The sequence below is a fragment of the Sorghum bicolor genome, chromosome 8, assembly GCF_000003195.3.
Source record: "Sorghum bicolor cultivar BTx623 chromosome 8, Sorghum_bicolor_NCBIv3, whole genome shotgun sequence".
In the NCBI taxonomy this organism is placed as follows: domain Eukaryota; kingdom Viridiplantae; phylum Streptophyta; class Magnoliopsida; order Poales; family Poaceae; genus Sorghum; species Sorghum bicolor.
In genome coordinates this window covers 59,273,585-59,289,743 of record NC_012877.2, presented here as the reverse complement: position 1 = coordinate 59,289,743, position 16,159 = coordinate 59,273,585, and positions in this window count along the sequence as shown.

The following is a 16,159-nucleotide window of genomic DNA, read 5'->3' as shown; positions in this document are numbered from 1 at the left end:
CTCTCTCTGATACGGTGTACGCGACGGAGGCGATGCGCCTCAGGTCGTCCGAATCTGCCGGCCGGGTCCGTACACGCGGCCTCGGTCCGGCCCCGTTCCGTCGATCGGCCGGGTAGCTCCGTGCGTGCGCGTGAATGTCCTCGTCGTCCTCCTCCCGGAGCGGATCAGGCCGGAAATAGCACGGAGAGTGTTGGTTGGATCGGAAGAGACGCCAACGCCATGCATGCTTGGCCGGTGGGTGTGTGTGCTAGCTGCTGCTGCTGGCCTACTGCGGATCCCTCTCCGCCTGCCGTCCGCGGCTCAACCAACTGCAGTGCGAGTAGGCACGTTGGTGAGTTGCTACTAGGGATGAAAATGGATCGGATACGGACGGATATTATCGATATCATATTTATTTTTATATTTATGGTCGAATTCGAATTCGGATACGGATAATGTTAATCATATCGGATAAAATACGATTAGATGTCGACATCATAAATATACGATTTAAGTATTCAGATACGGATACGGTATCAGATGTTGAATATTCGGACTCAGATACAGACAAATCTAAACCTCTCTAAACGAATTCGGTCTCGAATACGGTCGGAAAATATCCGTACCGTTTTCATCCCTTGCTACAAAGTCCTCTCCTCTCCTTTCCTTACTTCTCTTCTTCGATCTGTACTGCAAGTAGTAACCTTGTTTAGTTCCTAAATTTTTTTAAGATTTATCGTCACATCAAATCTTTGCGGTATATGCATAAAAAAATAACGCAATTAAAAATCCTATGTTTTATTGGTTAATTGGTTTTTATATTTTATAGTTCAGTTGTTCAATTTGTAGGGCTTTGTAACTGTAATGTTTCTGCATAAATGAATAATAGTAACTACACAAATGATTATGGATATCTGCGTTCCGCATGGTCTATAGTATTTTGTTTTTCTTACCTTCTGGTCATTCATGACAAATTGATAAGGTCTGTTCGAAAACAGTGTGAATGTATGATCAAAGGATTCACCAAGTGTGTGATACATTTTTCCTATACAATATATGGTCAAAGGAGTGTTACCCATTGATTCAGCAAATTATGAACTGAATACAATTGCATCTGCACAACACATAGATGTACTCCTACGCTTTATTGTTGACCAAATACAAATTTCTATACCTCTTTTGCCCCTCATTTTCTATAGAGAAGCACTAGTGAAAAACTCTGGAACCTCTGCATTTTTCACAGCTACTTCCAATGCTACACAAAAATGCATTTCATCTAAACCTCTCATTATCACCTAGAACCGAGGCTTTTTGCTCAGGCCCAATCTATTTGTCACGCTTCAGTTTGATTAGTACGATATGAACGATTGGTCTTCAGTAGTCTTCCATAGCATTGCCATCACCTCCAACCTCTCCTATGTATTCTATGCTTGCACAGAGAGGGTGTCCAGCAAGAGAGCACAATAGGTTGCTGGCTACTGATTTACTGAATGTATCACTACGGGTGTGTCCAGCAAGAGAGCAGTTTTGTTCCAGCTCTCATCATGGCTTATAGTTGTAAGAGTAAAGTCCATCAGCGGTCCCTAAACTTGTTCGGATGTGTCATCCCGGTCCTTAAACTCGCAAAATGACCGTTTAGGTACCTAAACTTGTTCGGTTGTGTCATCCTGGTCCCTAAACTTAAAAATCTCCCATATAGGTCCTCAAACTTGTTCAGTTGTGTCATCCCGGTCCCTAAACTTGTTTTTAAGTCTTATCTAGGTCAAAACAGGACGAATCTAAAAACTCTATATTGAAAAATAATTCATAACTTTTTCATATGAACTCAAATAAAGATAAACTTTATATCAAAATTGTAGGCAGCAACATGATCTACAACTTTGCAGTTGAAAAGTTTTTTAAATTAAAATCGTTTAGGTTCCCAAAATATTTTTTATAAGTTTATAGATTTTAAAATTTAAAATTTAAAATTAAATTTTATAACACTAAACGACTTCAAATAAAAAACTTTTCAACTACAAAGTTGTAGATTGTGCTGAGGACTATAACTTTGGTATAAAATTTGTCTTCATTTGAGTTCATATGAAAAAGTTATGAATTATTTTTTTATATAGAGTTGTTAGATCGCTTTGTTTTGACCCAGATGAGATTCAAAACCAAGCTTAGGGACCGAGATGACACAACTGAACAACTTTGAGGATCTAAACGAATGATTTCTAAGTTTAGGGACCGGGATGACACAATTGGACAAGTTTAGGGACCGAGATGGCACAGATGAACAAGTTTGAGGACCTAAACAATCGATTTGTGAGTTTAGGGACCGGGATGACACGACAACACAAATTTAGGAACCGGTAGTGGACTTTACTCTAGTTGTAACATTATGTCTACTTTGAATTCTAGGTTATTCATTTGTTTGTTTTCCAAATTATTAAGGTGCATCTGTCAGTACTCAATAATGGTTGTTTTCGTAATGATACATGCTCTTCATTTGAAAAAAAATGTTTAGAAAAAGTAGGTGACTTGATATTTTAGTTTAATGATTGCTTCAATGAACACTGGATTGTCAATAATACACATGCAGGTAAGAGCACTAGCAATGTATTTTACCGATTCAGGTAGTAAGGTGGGTCCAATGGTCAGTAGGCATTTAGCCAAATTTCGTCCCTGGCCTTGTTTAGTTCGCGGATTTTTTTGGTTTTGGCTATTGTAGTACTTTTGTTTGTATTTAAAAATTATTGTCTAATTATAGAATAACTAGGCTCAAAAGTTTTGTCTTATAAATTACAGGTAAACTGTACAATTAGTTTTTATTTTCTTCTATATTTAATGTTCTATGCCTGCGTCCAATTTTAATGTAATAGAAATCTAGAAAAATTTTAGGAACTAAATCAGGCCCGTGTGTAGGTAACATAGTGGGTCCCATCCTTACTAAACAAAACAATAACAAAAATCATCTCTGTCTATCATCCTTTTATCGAGCACCTGCACCGCCATCTTAGGCCCTTGATCGTAATAAGTAAACTTTAACTTCTATCACATCAAATGTTTGGTCACATATATAATGTATTAATACAGATAAAAAATAACTAATTGTATAGTTTGTATGTAGTTTACGAGATGAATCTTCTGAGTTTAATTAGTCTATAATTAGACACTAATTATTAAATGAAACAAAAATATTATAGTATCTGTTAAACTTTACTGTCTTCAAATAAACATGCTCTTAGCTCTCTCTAAGGATGAAAACGGTCGAAAATGGAATTACAATATAGAAAAAAACATGGTCGGTATAGAATATTTCTACATTTTAGCAATTAAAGAGTACAAAAAATAATTTAAAATAGTTGTAAAACCAACTGAAACTGACAAATTTTTATGTTTGATAAAATTCGAAAATAGTATCATAATATAGACCGTTCCTTTTTCATCCTCACTCTCCACACACTTTTGCCGGCGCGCCGCTATTCCCTTACCGGGTAGTAGTGCTACTACCGGATGGTGCTACTACCTGTTTCGCTTTTTTCTTCACAATATATCTTACCAATAGTAAAAAGTCGGTCTCACTGCCTCTTCTTACCTCTCCATTATTGCAGACACCCTATAAGGAGCATTCAGAGAGGGAGGTTTGAATTAATCCATTCTATTGTCTATGCGATTAAAAACTCCAGCCCTCAGAAATTGCATAGTATATGTGTACATAATCACAATCACTGATTGAGATATTTGTAGACTTTAGGTTTATTACTGTGACTAGACGAACTATATATATCTTGACTGCATCAAGCCTGCATATTCAGTGTTTTCCCCATCTTACTACAGGGTTTCGATGAGTTTCCTTTCCATTGGTCCTAGCAAGCCATCTGCTTTACCATTAGTCTCCTCCTTAGAATCACCCTGAGTTGCATTAGAGATACCTGTGAAATTGGTTGAAACTTATAACAAACTCTCAATAACACAGAAATTTTTTTAAGGCAGTTAAAGTCAGTTTTTAGAGGCGGTTTGAAAAAACCCGTTACAACGCCTCCGATTATAAAAATAAGTGAATTTCATAGGAGGTTTTAAATCCGCCTCCAAAAGTTGATTTTCAGAGATGGTTGACTTAAGTCAACGGTCTCTAAACAATAGTTCTCAGATTTTTAAAAGATCATTTAGTGTCTAATAAAAATAATAAAAAATATTTTTAATGTAGCCCGAATGCCAAAGACGCTTGGAAAAGTACGTATTTCATCGGCTACCACCACACCACACAATCACTTATGACTAATTCTACGATGTGTCTATTTGTACTAATATGTGTGAATCTTATAATCAATATTTTAACTTATAAACAATCTTAAATGAGAAAACTTTCAACTATAAAGTTTTACATCTTGTCGAACACTACAACTTTCATATAGAATACTAGGAGGATTTTCCGTATGTTGCCGTGGGTATGAAGAAGGATTATAAATAAGTTAGAATGTGCACTGCGTAGTTAGACAACTTGTATGTTTAGAGAAATATGTGACTTGCTGACGTGGACATTACAATTACATGAGCTAGTGGATTTTTAATGTGTGTGATAGTGTATTGCCTAGTTAGATAACTTGCATATTAAGAGAAATAGGTAGTGCGGTTTTGCTTTTATAAGAGTACAAGATTTCTCCATCCAAGGTCATTTAAAAATTCAAAAATTTAAAATTCAAAATCTAAGAATTATTTTATATATTTAGAACCCTAAATGATCTCAAACAAAAATTTTATCAACTACAAAGTTTTAGATCTCGTTGAACTTAATAATTTTGATATAAATTTTTATTCATCCAACTTCATTTAAAAAATATATGAATTTATTTTTGCTGCAGCTATTTTTAAGGATGGTTGACTTAGTCAACTGCCCTTGCAAATTGATTTTCAAATGCGGTTGACTTAATAAAACCACCTTTAAAACTTACTCATTTTAGAGACAGTTGACATCAACAACCATCCTTGAAAATAGCATTTTCAAAGGTGGTTCTCTTAACAGAAGTGTCCCTAAAAATGGATACATTTGTAGAGACAAATTTCTTAATAAAACTACCTCTGAAAATAGATCTTCAACGACGGTCATGGAGCTATAGTGCTCCCTGACCATGTTAGAGCTAGCGTGCTAGTTTAACTTCCTCTCATAGACATCCTTAAAAATCTTTTCTGTACTAGTGCCTTTCCATTTTAGATGTCACCTTTGTTATTAAACTCAACAATCTCTCTCACATGCGGTGAGAAAAAACAAACATCTCTCTCTGCCTTGATCTCTTTCTTGGGAAAGGACATTATCAGTTCAGTTTGTGAAGCGTGAGATACTCTATCGTATGGTGAGCATTAGGTTCTTTATTTGAATCTAGATAAATTTCAGAATTTTAGCAGCACAATATCATGGTTCTATTTGGCTCAGAGGCAAAGAGATGTATTCAAGCACTACAACCGAGCATGAGCACGACATATTGGTCTGCTTTATAGTTCGGGTTCAATGCTTAGTGCATATTGAATTCAATGTGGGGTTCTGCATTAGTTCTTGTGGCAATGTATGGGTACATAGCTAGGACCTCTAAAAACACATATGAAGGATCGAGATGGCGGACTAGATGGAAGGGGTGAATAGTCCTTTCTAAAAATTTATCGTGTCGGCTAACCAAAATAAATGCGGAATTAAAACAATCGGTCTAGTCAAAACTACACCCCTCTATCTAAGTTCTCTAGCACCTTGTAAAAGATCCTAAACAAGCAAACAAGGTGCTTCCTTAGCTTGAGCTCACCTAAACAATTCTAGGAGCAAGATCACACAAACCTATACAACTAGTACTTTACAAACCGGAGGAGCTCCTACACAATTAGTAAGAAAAAGCACAAAGCTCCTAAACTCACTAGCAAAGCTCAATAACAAGGCAACTAATGCCAAATTAGAAAGTGTAACTTACTTAACTATACAAACTAAGCAATGTGACTAACAAGGTTACACAGACCAAATTAGCCACGCAAGAGACTACTCCTTGCTACACAAGCAAAACTAGTTACAAGAGCAACTACACAAGCACAATAGAAAGTAAATACAAGCTTGTGTATGGCGAATGTAAACAACCGAGAAGAGTAGACAACGTTGACATGGTGATTTTTATTGAGGTTCACTTGGTTGCCACGAAGCTACATCCTTGTGGTGGCGATTCACCCATTTGATGGATCACGAGTTAATTGGCAATCCAAAGTCAAACTCTTAGTGGGTGCTGCACATCCACTCTCAAAATGGGAATCCTCTAAGACACAAGCAATCCACTAGAGTTGCTCTTCGCGATCCTCGCAGGGTGAGCGTCGTACCCCTCACAATCTCTTATTCGGAGCACGGTACAATCTCCTTGCGTGCTTCGACGGAGTCACAAGCCACCAAGCCATCTAGGAGGTGGCAACCTCCAAAAGTAACAAGCACTACCGGCTTGCAACACGAACACCTAGTGCCACTCGATGCAACCTCATGATGCAATCGCACTGGAATCGCTCACTCACACAATCAGATGATCACTATCAAGCATATGTGAGTTAGAGGGCTGAAAGCCCAAGTTTGGTTTTGGTAATTAATGACAGCAAGTTGCTATGTTTTGTGTTTAAGTGATTTGAGTTAGGCATAGCAACACATGTGATGAAGGTGCATGGTGGCATGGAAAGGTGGCCACATGATCACAAAGGGATGAAGTATGAAGTGAAGATCATGGTGATAGACGAGGAGCAAAGTTATCAAGGTAAAGGTATAAACATAGGGTTTTACTTTTGCCAGTCTAAGATGAGTAGAGAAGCGATTGACCGGGTTTAGTATAGATAGCCGACTATCAAGAGGGGAAATCACGGTCATCTCTCGAATCAAGTGCTACTAGGTCCATATCTTGAGCATATGTATTAGGATCTAGTAAAGTGCTAACTTAACTCCTTTGATGAAAATGTTTATGAAAAGCTAACACACATGCACTTTGGTGGTGGACACTTGTTGGTGTTAGCACATTTACAAAGGAAGTGGTTTTCCTAGGGTTGAGAGGGGTGTGGGTTCCTCTCTCCCTCCCGCCGAGCTTGCGAGGCGGGATTCGGCGCTTTTGAGAAAATTAAGTGAAAATTTTCTATAGCCGCTGGTGGGAAATTTGGAGAAGTCGTGGGAGTGTTTTTCGCTGAGAAAACACTCACCGGACGCTGGCCCAGAAGCACCAGACGCTGTGCCTGTGCGTCCAGTGTACAGGCTGCCTGGCTCAGCTAGGGTTAGGCACCGGACGCAGGTTGGAGCGTCCGGTGTTATGAGTTCGGTGTCCCGCGGTTTTGCAAACCTCTCTGGGTATGAGTCCGTTGAGCACCGGACGGTCCGGTGCTCAGCATCCGGTGACCCCAAGTATTTGCATACCTCCCTGAGTTTTAGTCCGGTGTGCACCGGACGCGTCCGGTGTGGACCTGTAGAGCGTCCGGTGTTTTGCAGGTAGCCATTAGAGACTGACGCGCGAGTTTCAAGAAGGACACGTGGCCAACCCCAGTGCACCGGACGCAGGGGGTCGAGCGTCCGGTGCTCAGTTGGTAGCGTCTGGTGCCCCCGTTTTCAGCCCAGTGAAAGTGGCCAACGGCTAGTTTCTTTGAGGGGGCTTATAAATAAAAGGTGGCCAGCTTTGGGAGGCTAACTCTTGCACATTTGATTACTTGAGACATACATTGAGCTAGAGAACACTCCCTCCACTCATCTCCTTCCTTGATTGCTAATCTTTGTGAGATTGAGTGAGATTCAAGTGCATTGCATTGAGAGTTGCATCTAGTGGCACTTGATCCTTGAGTTTGCTGCGGATTTCTTGTTACTCTTGGGTGTTTCCCGACACCCTAGATGGCTTGGAGCGACGGAGGTGTTGAGCTCGTGATTGGAGATTGTTTCGAGCCTCACCAAGTGATTTGTGAGGGGTTCTTGAGCCTTTCCCGTGGGAGATCGCAATTGGCTATTCTAGTGGATTGCTCGTGGCTTGAAGGATCCCCATCTTGTGAGTGGATGTGCGGCACCCGGTGAGGGTTTGGCTTTGGATTGCCAATTAGCTCGCAATCCATCAAGTGGGTGTATCACCACAACGAGGACTAGCTTGTCGGGAAGCAAGTGAACCTCGGTAAAAAATCTTGTGTCATCTCTTGCCGAGGATTATCTATTGTGATTGTGATTGTGAGTGATTGGTTGGACATATCTCTACTCTACAACGTTGGTATAACCATCACTCTTCACTCTTTTACTTACTTGTATACCTTGCTAGTTGTTTAGCTTGTGTAGCTTAGTTCTTGTTAGTTTAGAGTTGTTGTGTAGCCTTCTCTAGTTGTTGTGTTTTAGTGTTTAGCCTTCTTGCTAGACTTGTATAGGTGGCTTGCATAGCTTAATTGTGCTAGTGCTAGAATAGCTTCGCCACTTATTTTACTAACTCACTTATCTAGTAAAGTTTGTAGATTTTTTAATAGGCTATTCACCCCTCTCTAGCCATTTAGACCTTTCAAGGGCTCCCAAGGCCTTAGTGTGCTCAGCAACTGGCCAAAGTCGGCCAACACTTCTATTTATAGCTCTAAGGGCTAAACTAGCCATTGCCCCTTCACTGGGCAAAAGACAAGGGCATCGTACACTCCGACGCTAGGCGTCGAACGTGCCACCCCAGCGTCTGACACTCACAACACTGCCATGTGTCACTAGCCGTTTGAACTTAGCTGTTGCCACCAACGACTAACTCACTCGTGCGCCAGACACAGTCAAGTCGGATACTCCGACGGTCCATGTCGGACGTAGAGTCTTACGTGAGACGCTACTCAGAGAGAGGTCCAGAACTTGGTCACTCACCATCGGACGTGTCCAACGGGTGGTCATCGGACGCGCCCTAGCGTCTGACACGTTCACTCTGCGAAACTCTCACACGCGTTCATGCTAACGTCACTTAGCACTGGACGCTCAACAATGCTTGGCCAGTGTCCGACGTGCCGACGCACCACGCACAGCTGCGCCACTAAGTTAGCACACGTCGAACATAGACTCAATGTTCAATGCCTCCACAACCAGCGTCCGATGAGTGTTTTTCAGCAAAAAACACTCATGCGACTTCTTCAAAACTTCCCTCTAGCGCAATAGAAAATGAACATTTCATTTCCATGAAAACACCAAATCCTGCCTCACAGGCTCGGGGGGAGGGAGAGAGGATCTCAAATCCCTCTCTACCCTTTAAACACCCCCTCCTTTGCAAAAGTGCCAACACCACCAAGTGTATGCCACCATGTGCATGTGTGTTAGCATTTCACAAACATTTTTCCAAAGGAGTTAGCCTCTTAACTTGCCACACCACTTGATCCTAACACGTATTGAAAGTTAGATCACTCAAGTGGAACTAGATGACCGATATGCAAATAAGTTTGCCCCTCTTGATAGTACGTCCATCTATCCTAAATCTGGTCATAAACTTCTCTACACACCTATGACTGGTGAAATGGAAAAGCCCTAGGTTATATCTTTGCCTTGCGCTTTCCATTTCATCTCCTCCAATGTTGATGCAATACATGCACCAACCAATCACCAAATGATATGATCTACTTTATATCATCACGTGATCGTATTGATTCATCGATCTTGACCTCACTTGCTCTTCACTGTTGCCTCGGCCCATCGGCGTCAAGTCTTGCTCAAACTTCACCGTCACACGTGGTCCCTCGCTTCAAAGCCTCTGACTTGCCCTTCACACTTGCAACCGGTCCATCAAGCCAAGCCTCATCTTGATCTTCTTCATCTTGGTCACATGACTCTATGTCATGTCTTATATGCAATGAGCTCCTCCATCATCACATATTCACCTGTGGACTAATCTCTTATGTATCTCATATAAACACTATTAGTTCATCTAAGTTGTCACTCAATTACCAAAACCAAATAAGAACCTTTCAACATATCCTAAACTATAGGCATTTGAGATTTTGAAAGATGTCGAGCAACCTCCTCTGCTCACTGCCGCCAAACTCCCCAAATTATGGGTTTAGGAATCTAGTGTACTCCTTAAATGTCCTCCAGCAAGAATGGATAAATAAGCATATGATAAATAGTGTTTTCCCTATAAAAAAACTCCTCCCTTAGAGCATCTTCACCTTATTTCCTATTCCTTCTCTATAATTAGTTATAGGAGATCTCTCAAAAGTAACTTTAGGATATAAGAGACCTTTGCTCTAGTAGATTGCGAAACTTCATCCTAGAGTGGGAGATATCTCCCCTCTATTTAGGATTAAGAGATGTGTTGCATTTAGGAGATCTTCTATAAAATATAGGGATATGATATGTGATAGCTAGGAGATCTGTTGCATCTATTATATTTATTATTTAAAGGATCATTGATATTATAAGAGATATGGTAAAAATGCTCTTAAAGTTTTGGATTATAAGAGCATTTAATTTGTAAGTTAATGTGCTTAACTTGTACCACTTCTAACTTGCATGTAACAGCCTGTCGATGCTGACCTTATCTTTAGTTCTCTATCCACTCAATTCGCTTTGTCACAGTGGCATTGTCCAAAGGCATCACGTAGGTTGGCCCCAGTTCTGCTTCCACGAGGTCACACAAGGATGAGTTCACGGGTCAGAGTGACAGAAAAAGGCCGATATGCTAGGTTTACAACCTTCACCGGGCATACTCAATCATGTGTTCTGTTTTTCTTGTTCTAGTTTTTTGAAGATAAATTCTATCCGAACAAACTCATTTAATGCCCCTATTGAAAAAGATTAGGAAAATTCACAGGTCTCAGAAGCGAAGACAACTAGTACTGCAGCCACAACCATGTACTAAAACTCCTTAGCCAAAAGAGACACTGCAATTTATGCAAAGCTGGTGGAAAGATTTACAAGCTGTGTAAGGATATCCAGAGCACTATAAAAAAATTTAGGTATCTTTAATCTTATATTTCTTACAACCATATTTCTTCTATATGGGTTTGGTGCTACTTCAGTGTCAACCTTTTGCATTTGGGATAATAAAAGAAAGACTATTGTGTTAAATTCTGCTCTTCCCAGTAATGAAATATTGATGATTTCTAATGATATATTCAGGTGCCAAAGATTAATGTCAGTGCTAATAAAGTTATGCAATTTGGTATATGCAATGTTTTAATACATTAAATAGTTGTGAAGGTCTTTTATGCGTCTAATACCTATTCTATTGAACTAATTTTTGTGAATACTTGTGATTATCTGATAATATATTTGTTTGTTGTTTTGTAATCCATTATGTGAAACTAAACATAGTGGAACTAAAACCTAGAAAACAATCCTAGCTCTACTATTCATAAAAGACCTCTCGGAGGTTGACAAGGTTAGAGTTTTTCAGGACCCCATGAACCCCAACTACAAAAAAACATCTTCTAGTATTTTTCTTATCTTGAATCTTATGTATCATGGAGCTTTAGTCACTATTGCAACAATAAGTTGCTTAGAAGTTAAAAGTATGGTTTAATTTGTGGTGACATAGACAGTTTTGATTTAAGATTTTTCAAAAGAGACAACGTTAGAGTTTTTCAGGACTCCATGAACTCCAACTACAAAAAGAATCTTCTAGTATTTTTCTTATTTGAATCTTATGTACCATGTAGCTTAGTCACTATTGCAATTAACAATAAGTTGCTTAGAAGTGAAAAGTATGGTTTAATTTGTGGTGACATAGACATGCAGTTTTGATTTCAGATTTTTCAAAGAGAGATTTATTTATGTAGAGAATAGTGGAACACATGACATCCCTTGGGTTGGGTGGCTCTCATATATATATAGTCACTAAGGACTTCAATACAACTGCAATTAAACCCTCAGATATATACATATCTAACACTTCCACCCTGCGGTTCTGGTAGTAGAGGCACTCGAAGACACAAAGATAAAAATATCAGGTTGCTGACCAAGAGGCAAGTGAAGGGATCTCATTGTATATGGAGAAGTATGGGTGGCGATTAAGAAGATAGGTGGTTGTGGTGAGAGCTTCGGCCTAGTAGACAGAAGACATGGAAGAATGTAGGAGAGTACGCACTATATTGTTGATGGCATGCAAGTTGTGATCGGCCTTGCCATTCTAGCCGAGGTGTAGGGATAGGAGAGACACAATAGGATGTCATTGGTTGCAAGGAAGCTAGCGGTGGCGTTGTTCACAAACTCAGTGTCATTGTCAGCTTGAAGGCACTTGATAGGGATATATGTATTGTTCACTAAATAGTCACCTGTTTAAGATATATGCATAAGCACACACCTACAAGCTAGTTAATTACCTATACAACGATTTAAACATATATCACTTTGGTTACCCAGTAGCACTTATTTAGAATCAACTCTACATATTCTGCAGCAACGCACAGGGTAAGAAATAATTTGAAAAAATAATTTTTCTCAAGCTTCGCCCGGGATAAGAAATAATTTGCACGCTCTCATACAGAATGAAAAAATAGACTTCTTTGAAGAAGTGGAGAAGGCTTATCGTGTGGTGGGCTTGCCGAGGCCTGCCTCATGGGCTTCGTCTGGGCTATTGGACTTCCTTCCCACCCTCTTTGGCACAAGAAAGGCCTTGTTTAGTTGGAGAAACTTTTTAGTTTTGGGTACTGTAATACTTTCGTTTGTATTTGATAATTATTGTCAATCATAGACTAATTAGGTTTAAAAGATTTGTCTCACAAATTACAGGTAAATTGTGTAATTAGTTATTTTTATCTATATTTAATACTCCATGTATGCGTTTAAAGATTCGAGATGTGACGGAGAATCTTGAAAAAATTTTGAAAACTAAACAAGGCCAAAATACACCATTCTTCTCCGTCATCACTAGCTAAGATCAAGGCAAGAGTGAGCCATCCATGTAAATTAGTGTGTTGTTTCATGTACAAGCCAGCCATTATAAGGGCCCTAATCTAAAAGTCGATTAAAACACAGGTACATATTTTAAGAGGTTTGTCTCCAAAAATAGTTATATTAAAAAAATAATTCATGATATTTTTCATATGAAGTCAGATAAAAATAAACTTTCTATTAAAATTATAGCTCTCAAAACGATCTATAACTTATGTAATTGAGAAGCTTTTGATTTGAAATTGTTTATAGTCCTAAAATATTATTTTAAGTTCACATATTTTGAAATTTTAAAAAATCTACAAATAAACTGGGACGTCGAATGGTCTATATTAAAGTTATAGTTCTTTGCAACTTTGTAGTTAAAATTTTCTTTATTTGAGATTATTTAAGTCCTAATATAAGTTCTTTTTGAATCACGGTACAACATAGGCTCATACATATCCATATACTCACTCATGTGAATGTACGCATATAAGTCCTATCACCACGAGCAACTTCAGAAGTGCCTTGAGACTGAACTAGTAGATCTTGAGATCGATGAAGGCACAGACGCCTCGCTATCTATTAGAATGATGCATACCATTGAAAGAACAATGTCATTAAATTCTAGAATAAATTTAGAAAACATGAGCACCCATGTCAAATCAAGGACTTAAACTTGGATGGATAGGTTCTACTGCAAGGAATCTAGCTAGCTGAGCTATGCTCTGTTCATCCTAAATATGTGTTTTAAATTTCTAGATTTGGAATTCAAAATTTAGAACTTTCAAACAATCTTGAAGTTTTGCATAATTTATACCAAAGTTGTAGTGATTGATCTGATATCCTACATGTTTTCTGTTGATAAATTTTTATTTTAATTTAGTGTCTCAAATGTTTATTTTAAATTCAGATATATTTTGAGACTTAATTTTTTAATTTTTTTTAAACAATCTCGGATGGATACAAGTTCTATATCAAAGTTGTAGTACTTGACAAAATTAAAACTTTATAGTTAAAATATTTTCATTGAAGTTCATTTAGTAGTCAAAATATTCAATACAAGATTATGTAATGTTGATAAAACATAGCATCCCATGTATAGTCACAAATGTTTGTTTTGTGTAGTGGCAGAGAGGTGTTACAACTAAGTAGTCGGTCACGGGTTCGAATCATTGGTGTAATACCAAGGTGGTAGCGGTAGGAAGGTGTTATCGTCATCTCTAAAAATGACCGATTAAAGTAACCACCAGAGGTGGACGTGCTATTACCCATTCTCAAAAATCATTTTGTGTAGTAGTGTTTATTGTTCTCCATACGTGCATGATGGAGGGTTCACATGATTCGTGCCTACATAAATAGAGATGAAGTCAAGATAGAAATTTTGGGGTCACGCGTTGCTGCCAAAGTATTTTCAATCACCGGTGAATCCAGCGCTTGGTTCCTTCCCTGTCTATACATATTCATAGAGAGGGCCATGGATTAGTTAGATCATTAACTCCTTTAATAAAATTATCTTCATGTTAATAGTTGCTCGAGCGGGGGAATAGGCCCCAATCCCAATTGTCACCCCTTGATTTCAACACTTTTGCTTTGCTAACCATAAAACCTCTAGGACTGCTTTGTTTCAACACCTAAAGCAGAGACTAAGGTGAAATGAAAATATTCACCTATGCAAGGTTTCTTGCCATTTTGTTATCGTTGATAGATTTTGCGCAAGGATTGAGGTATGTTAACAGCAGTGGGTGCGGGTACACCCACAACAAAATAAAAAAAATACTGATTATATATAATTAAATTTACATCATATACACATCTTCATAGTAAAAATCTATACAGCCACAAGACCATCATATCCCTTCAGGCGGTGCTTAGACATAAGGAGAGTGGTTGCTATCTTATTGTTCATGAAGACGACAAGTCATTGTAGATTAATGAGATCATTTATTATATCTGCGCCTCCACTTTGCTAACCATTAAACCTCACTACTGTATTTCAATACCGAAAACATAGACTAGGGATAAATGAATCTGTTGACTTCACATGGTAAGGATTTTTTCCCCCTTTGCCATATATTTCAGGTTTGTCTAGATTTTACTTTCCGTTTTATTAATATATGTATATATAATGGTAAATATGAAGCTCGAACTCATGCTAGTTTCATTTTTTACTTCTAGGAGTTCTTCTTTAGTGATTTCCTAGGCACTCTCCATGTGTCAACAACACAGGCAATTAATTGAACGTAATGTATGGATGAAAAAAAAAACTAATGACAAGTGTGAAGATGAGAATATGATTGGAGACAAAAGTGAAAACAAATGGAAAATAACGAGGTTGAGTAAATCCCTAGAGGGATGCGCAAATGGTGCCCAGTCCTAAGACCAAGTTACCTGAAGTGGTAGTGTGTCCCAGTCTTTTGGCCGTCGTATACAACAGAGCCAAATACCTATCCGAAGCCAAAAGAAAAGGTTCTCTTTAATTTGAAGGTGTTGATTTACTGATCCAAGTAAATGGGACTAGTTGCCGCACTGTTAAAGGAACAAAAGAATTGTTAATGAAGAGATTAACTACAAGTTTTACTCTGCAAAAGCTAGACAACAAAGATTGGAGTCCCAAAACCCTGCAAAAGCTGATGAAGTCCGAAGAACAGGAGCACATCTTGGGTGCGATGAATGAAGTTGTTGGTATATATTGACCACTTAAGACTGACTCCAACAGCATAGCCATTACGCAACCCATACTCAAAATATGTCGTGCACAGTGTTTTAGGGGGAAAAACAGGCTCCAACGGAGCAGACAAACACAAGAGCCATTTTGGGTCGGGTGTGACACGGAACGCAAATATGCGTCCTCCTTCCGTCTCTTTGCGTCTCCATCCACGCAACACTAGGCCCACTACCGAGGGAAGGGAGTGACCAGAGCCAGCTCAACGGCAGCTGCCTTGTTGTCGGCGAACGACTCGGAGCTCTCGAACCCAGAGGAGGCGGCCGCGGTGGACGAGGTCGTGGAGTCATCCAACAGCAGGAGGAGAAAGGAGGTGGAGTGCGGCGTGGAGAGCACATTGTCCACCCGGACGCAGCAGCAGGAGTGGCTGAGGCCCTCGTCGGAGGCAGGGTCAGAGGGCAGCGCAGCGGGCACCATGGGGCGGCGGCAGCCGGCGGCGCCGCTCGTGCAGTAGAAGCAGGCGAGGGAGTTTCCCATGGACGGAAGCTGGGAGGACGGAAGCCGGAGGAGCAGCGGGGAGGAGCCGAAGGAGCGGAGGAGCAGAGTGTTGCCGTAGTGGAGGAGCTCGGGCCTTGTTTACTTCCCAAAAAATTTTGCAAAATTTTTCAGATTCCCCGTCA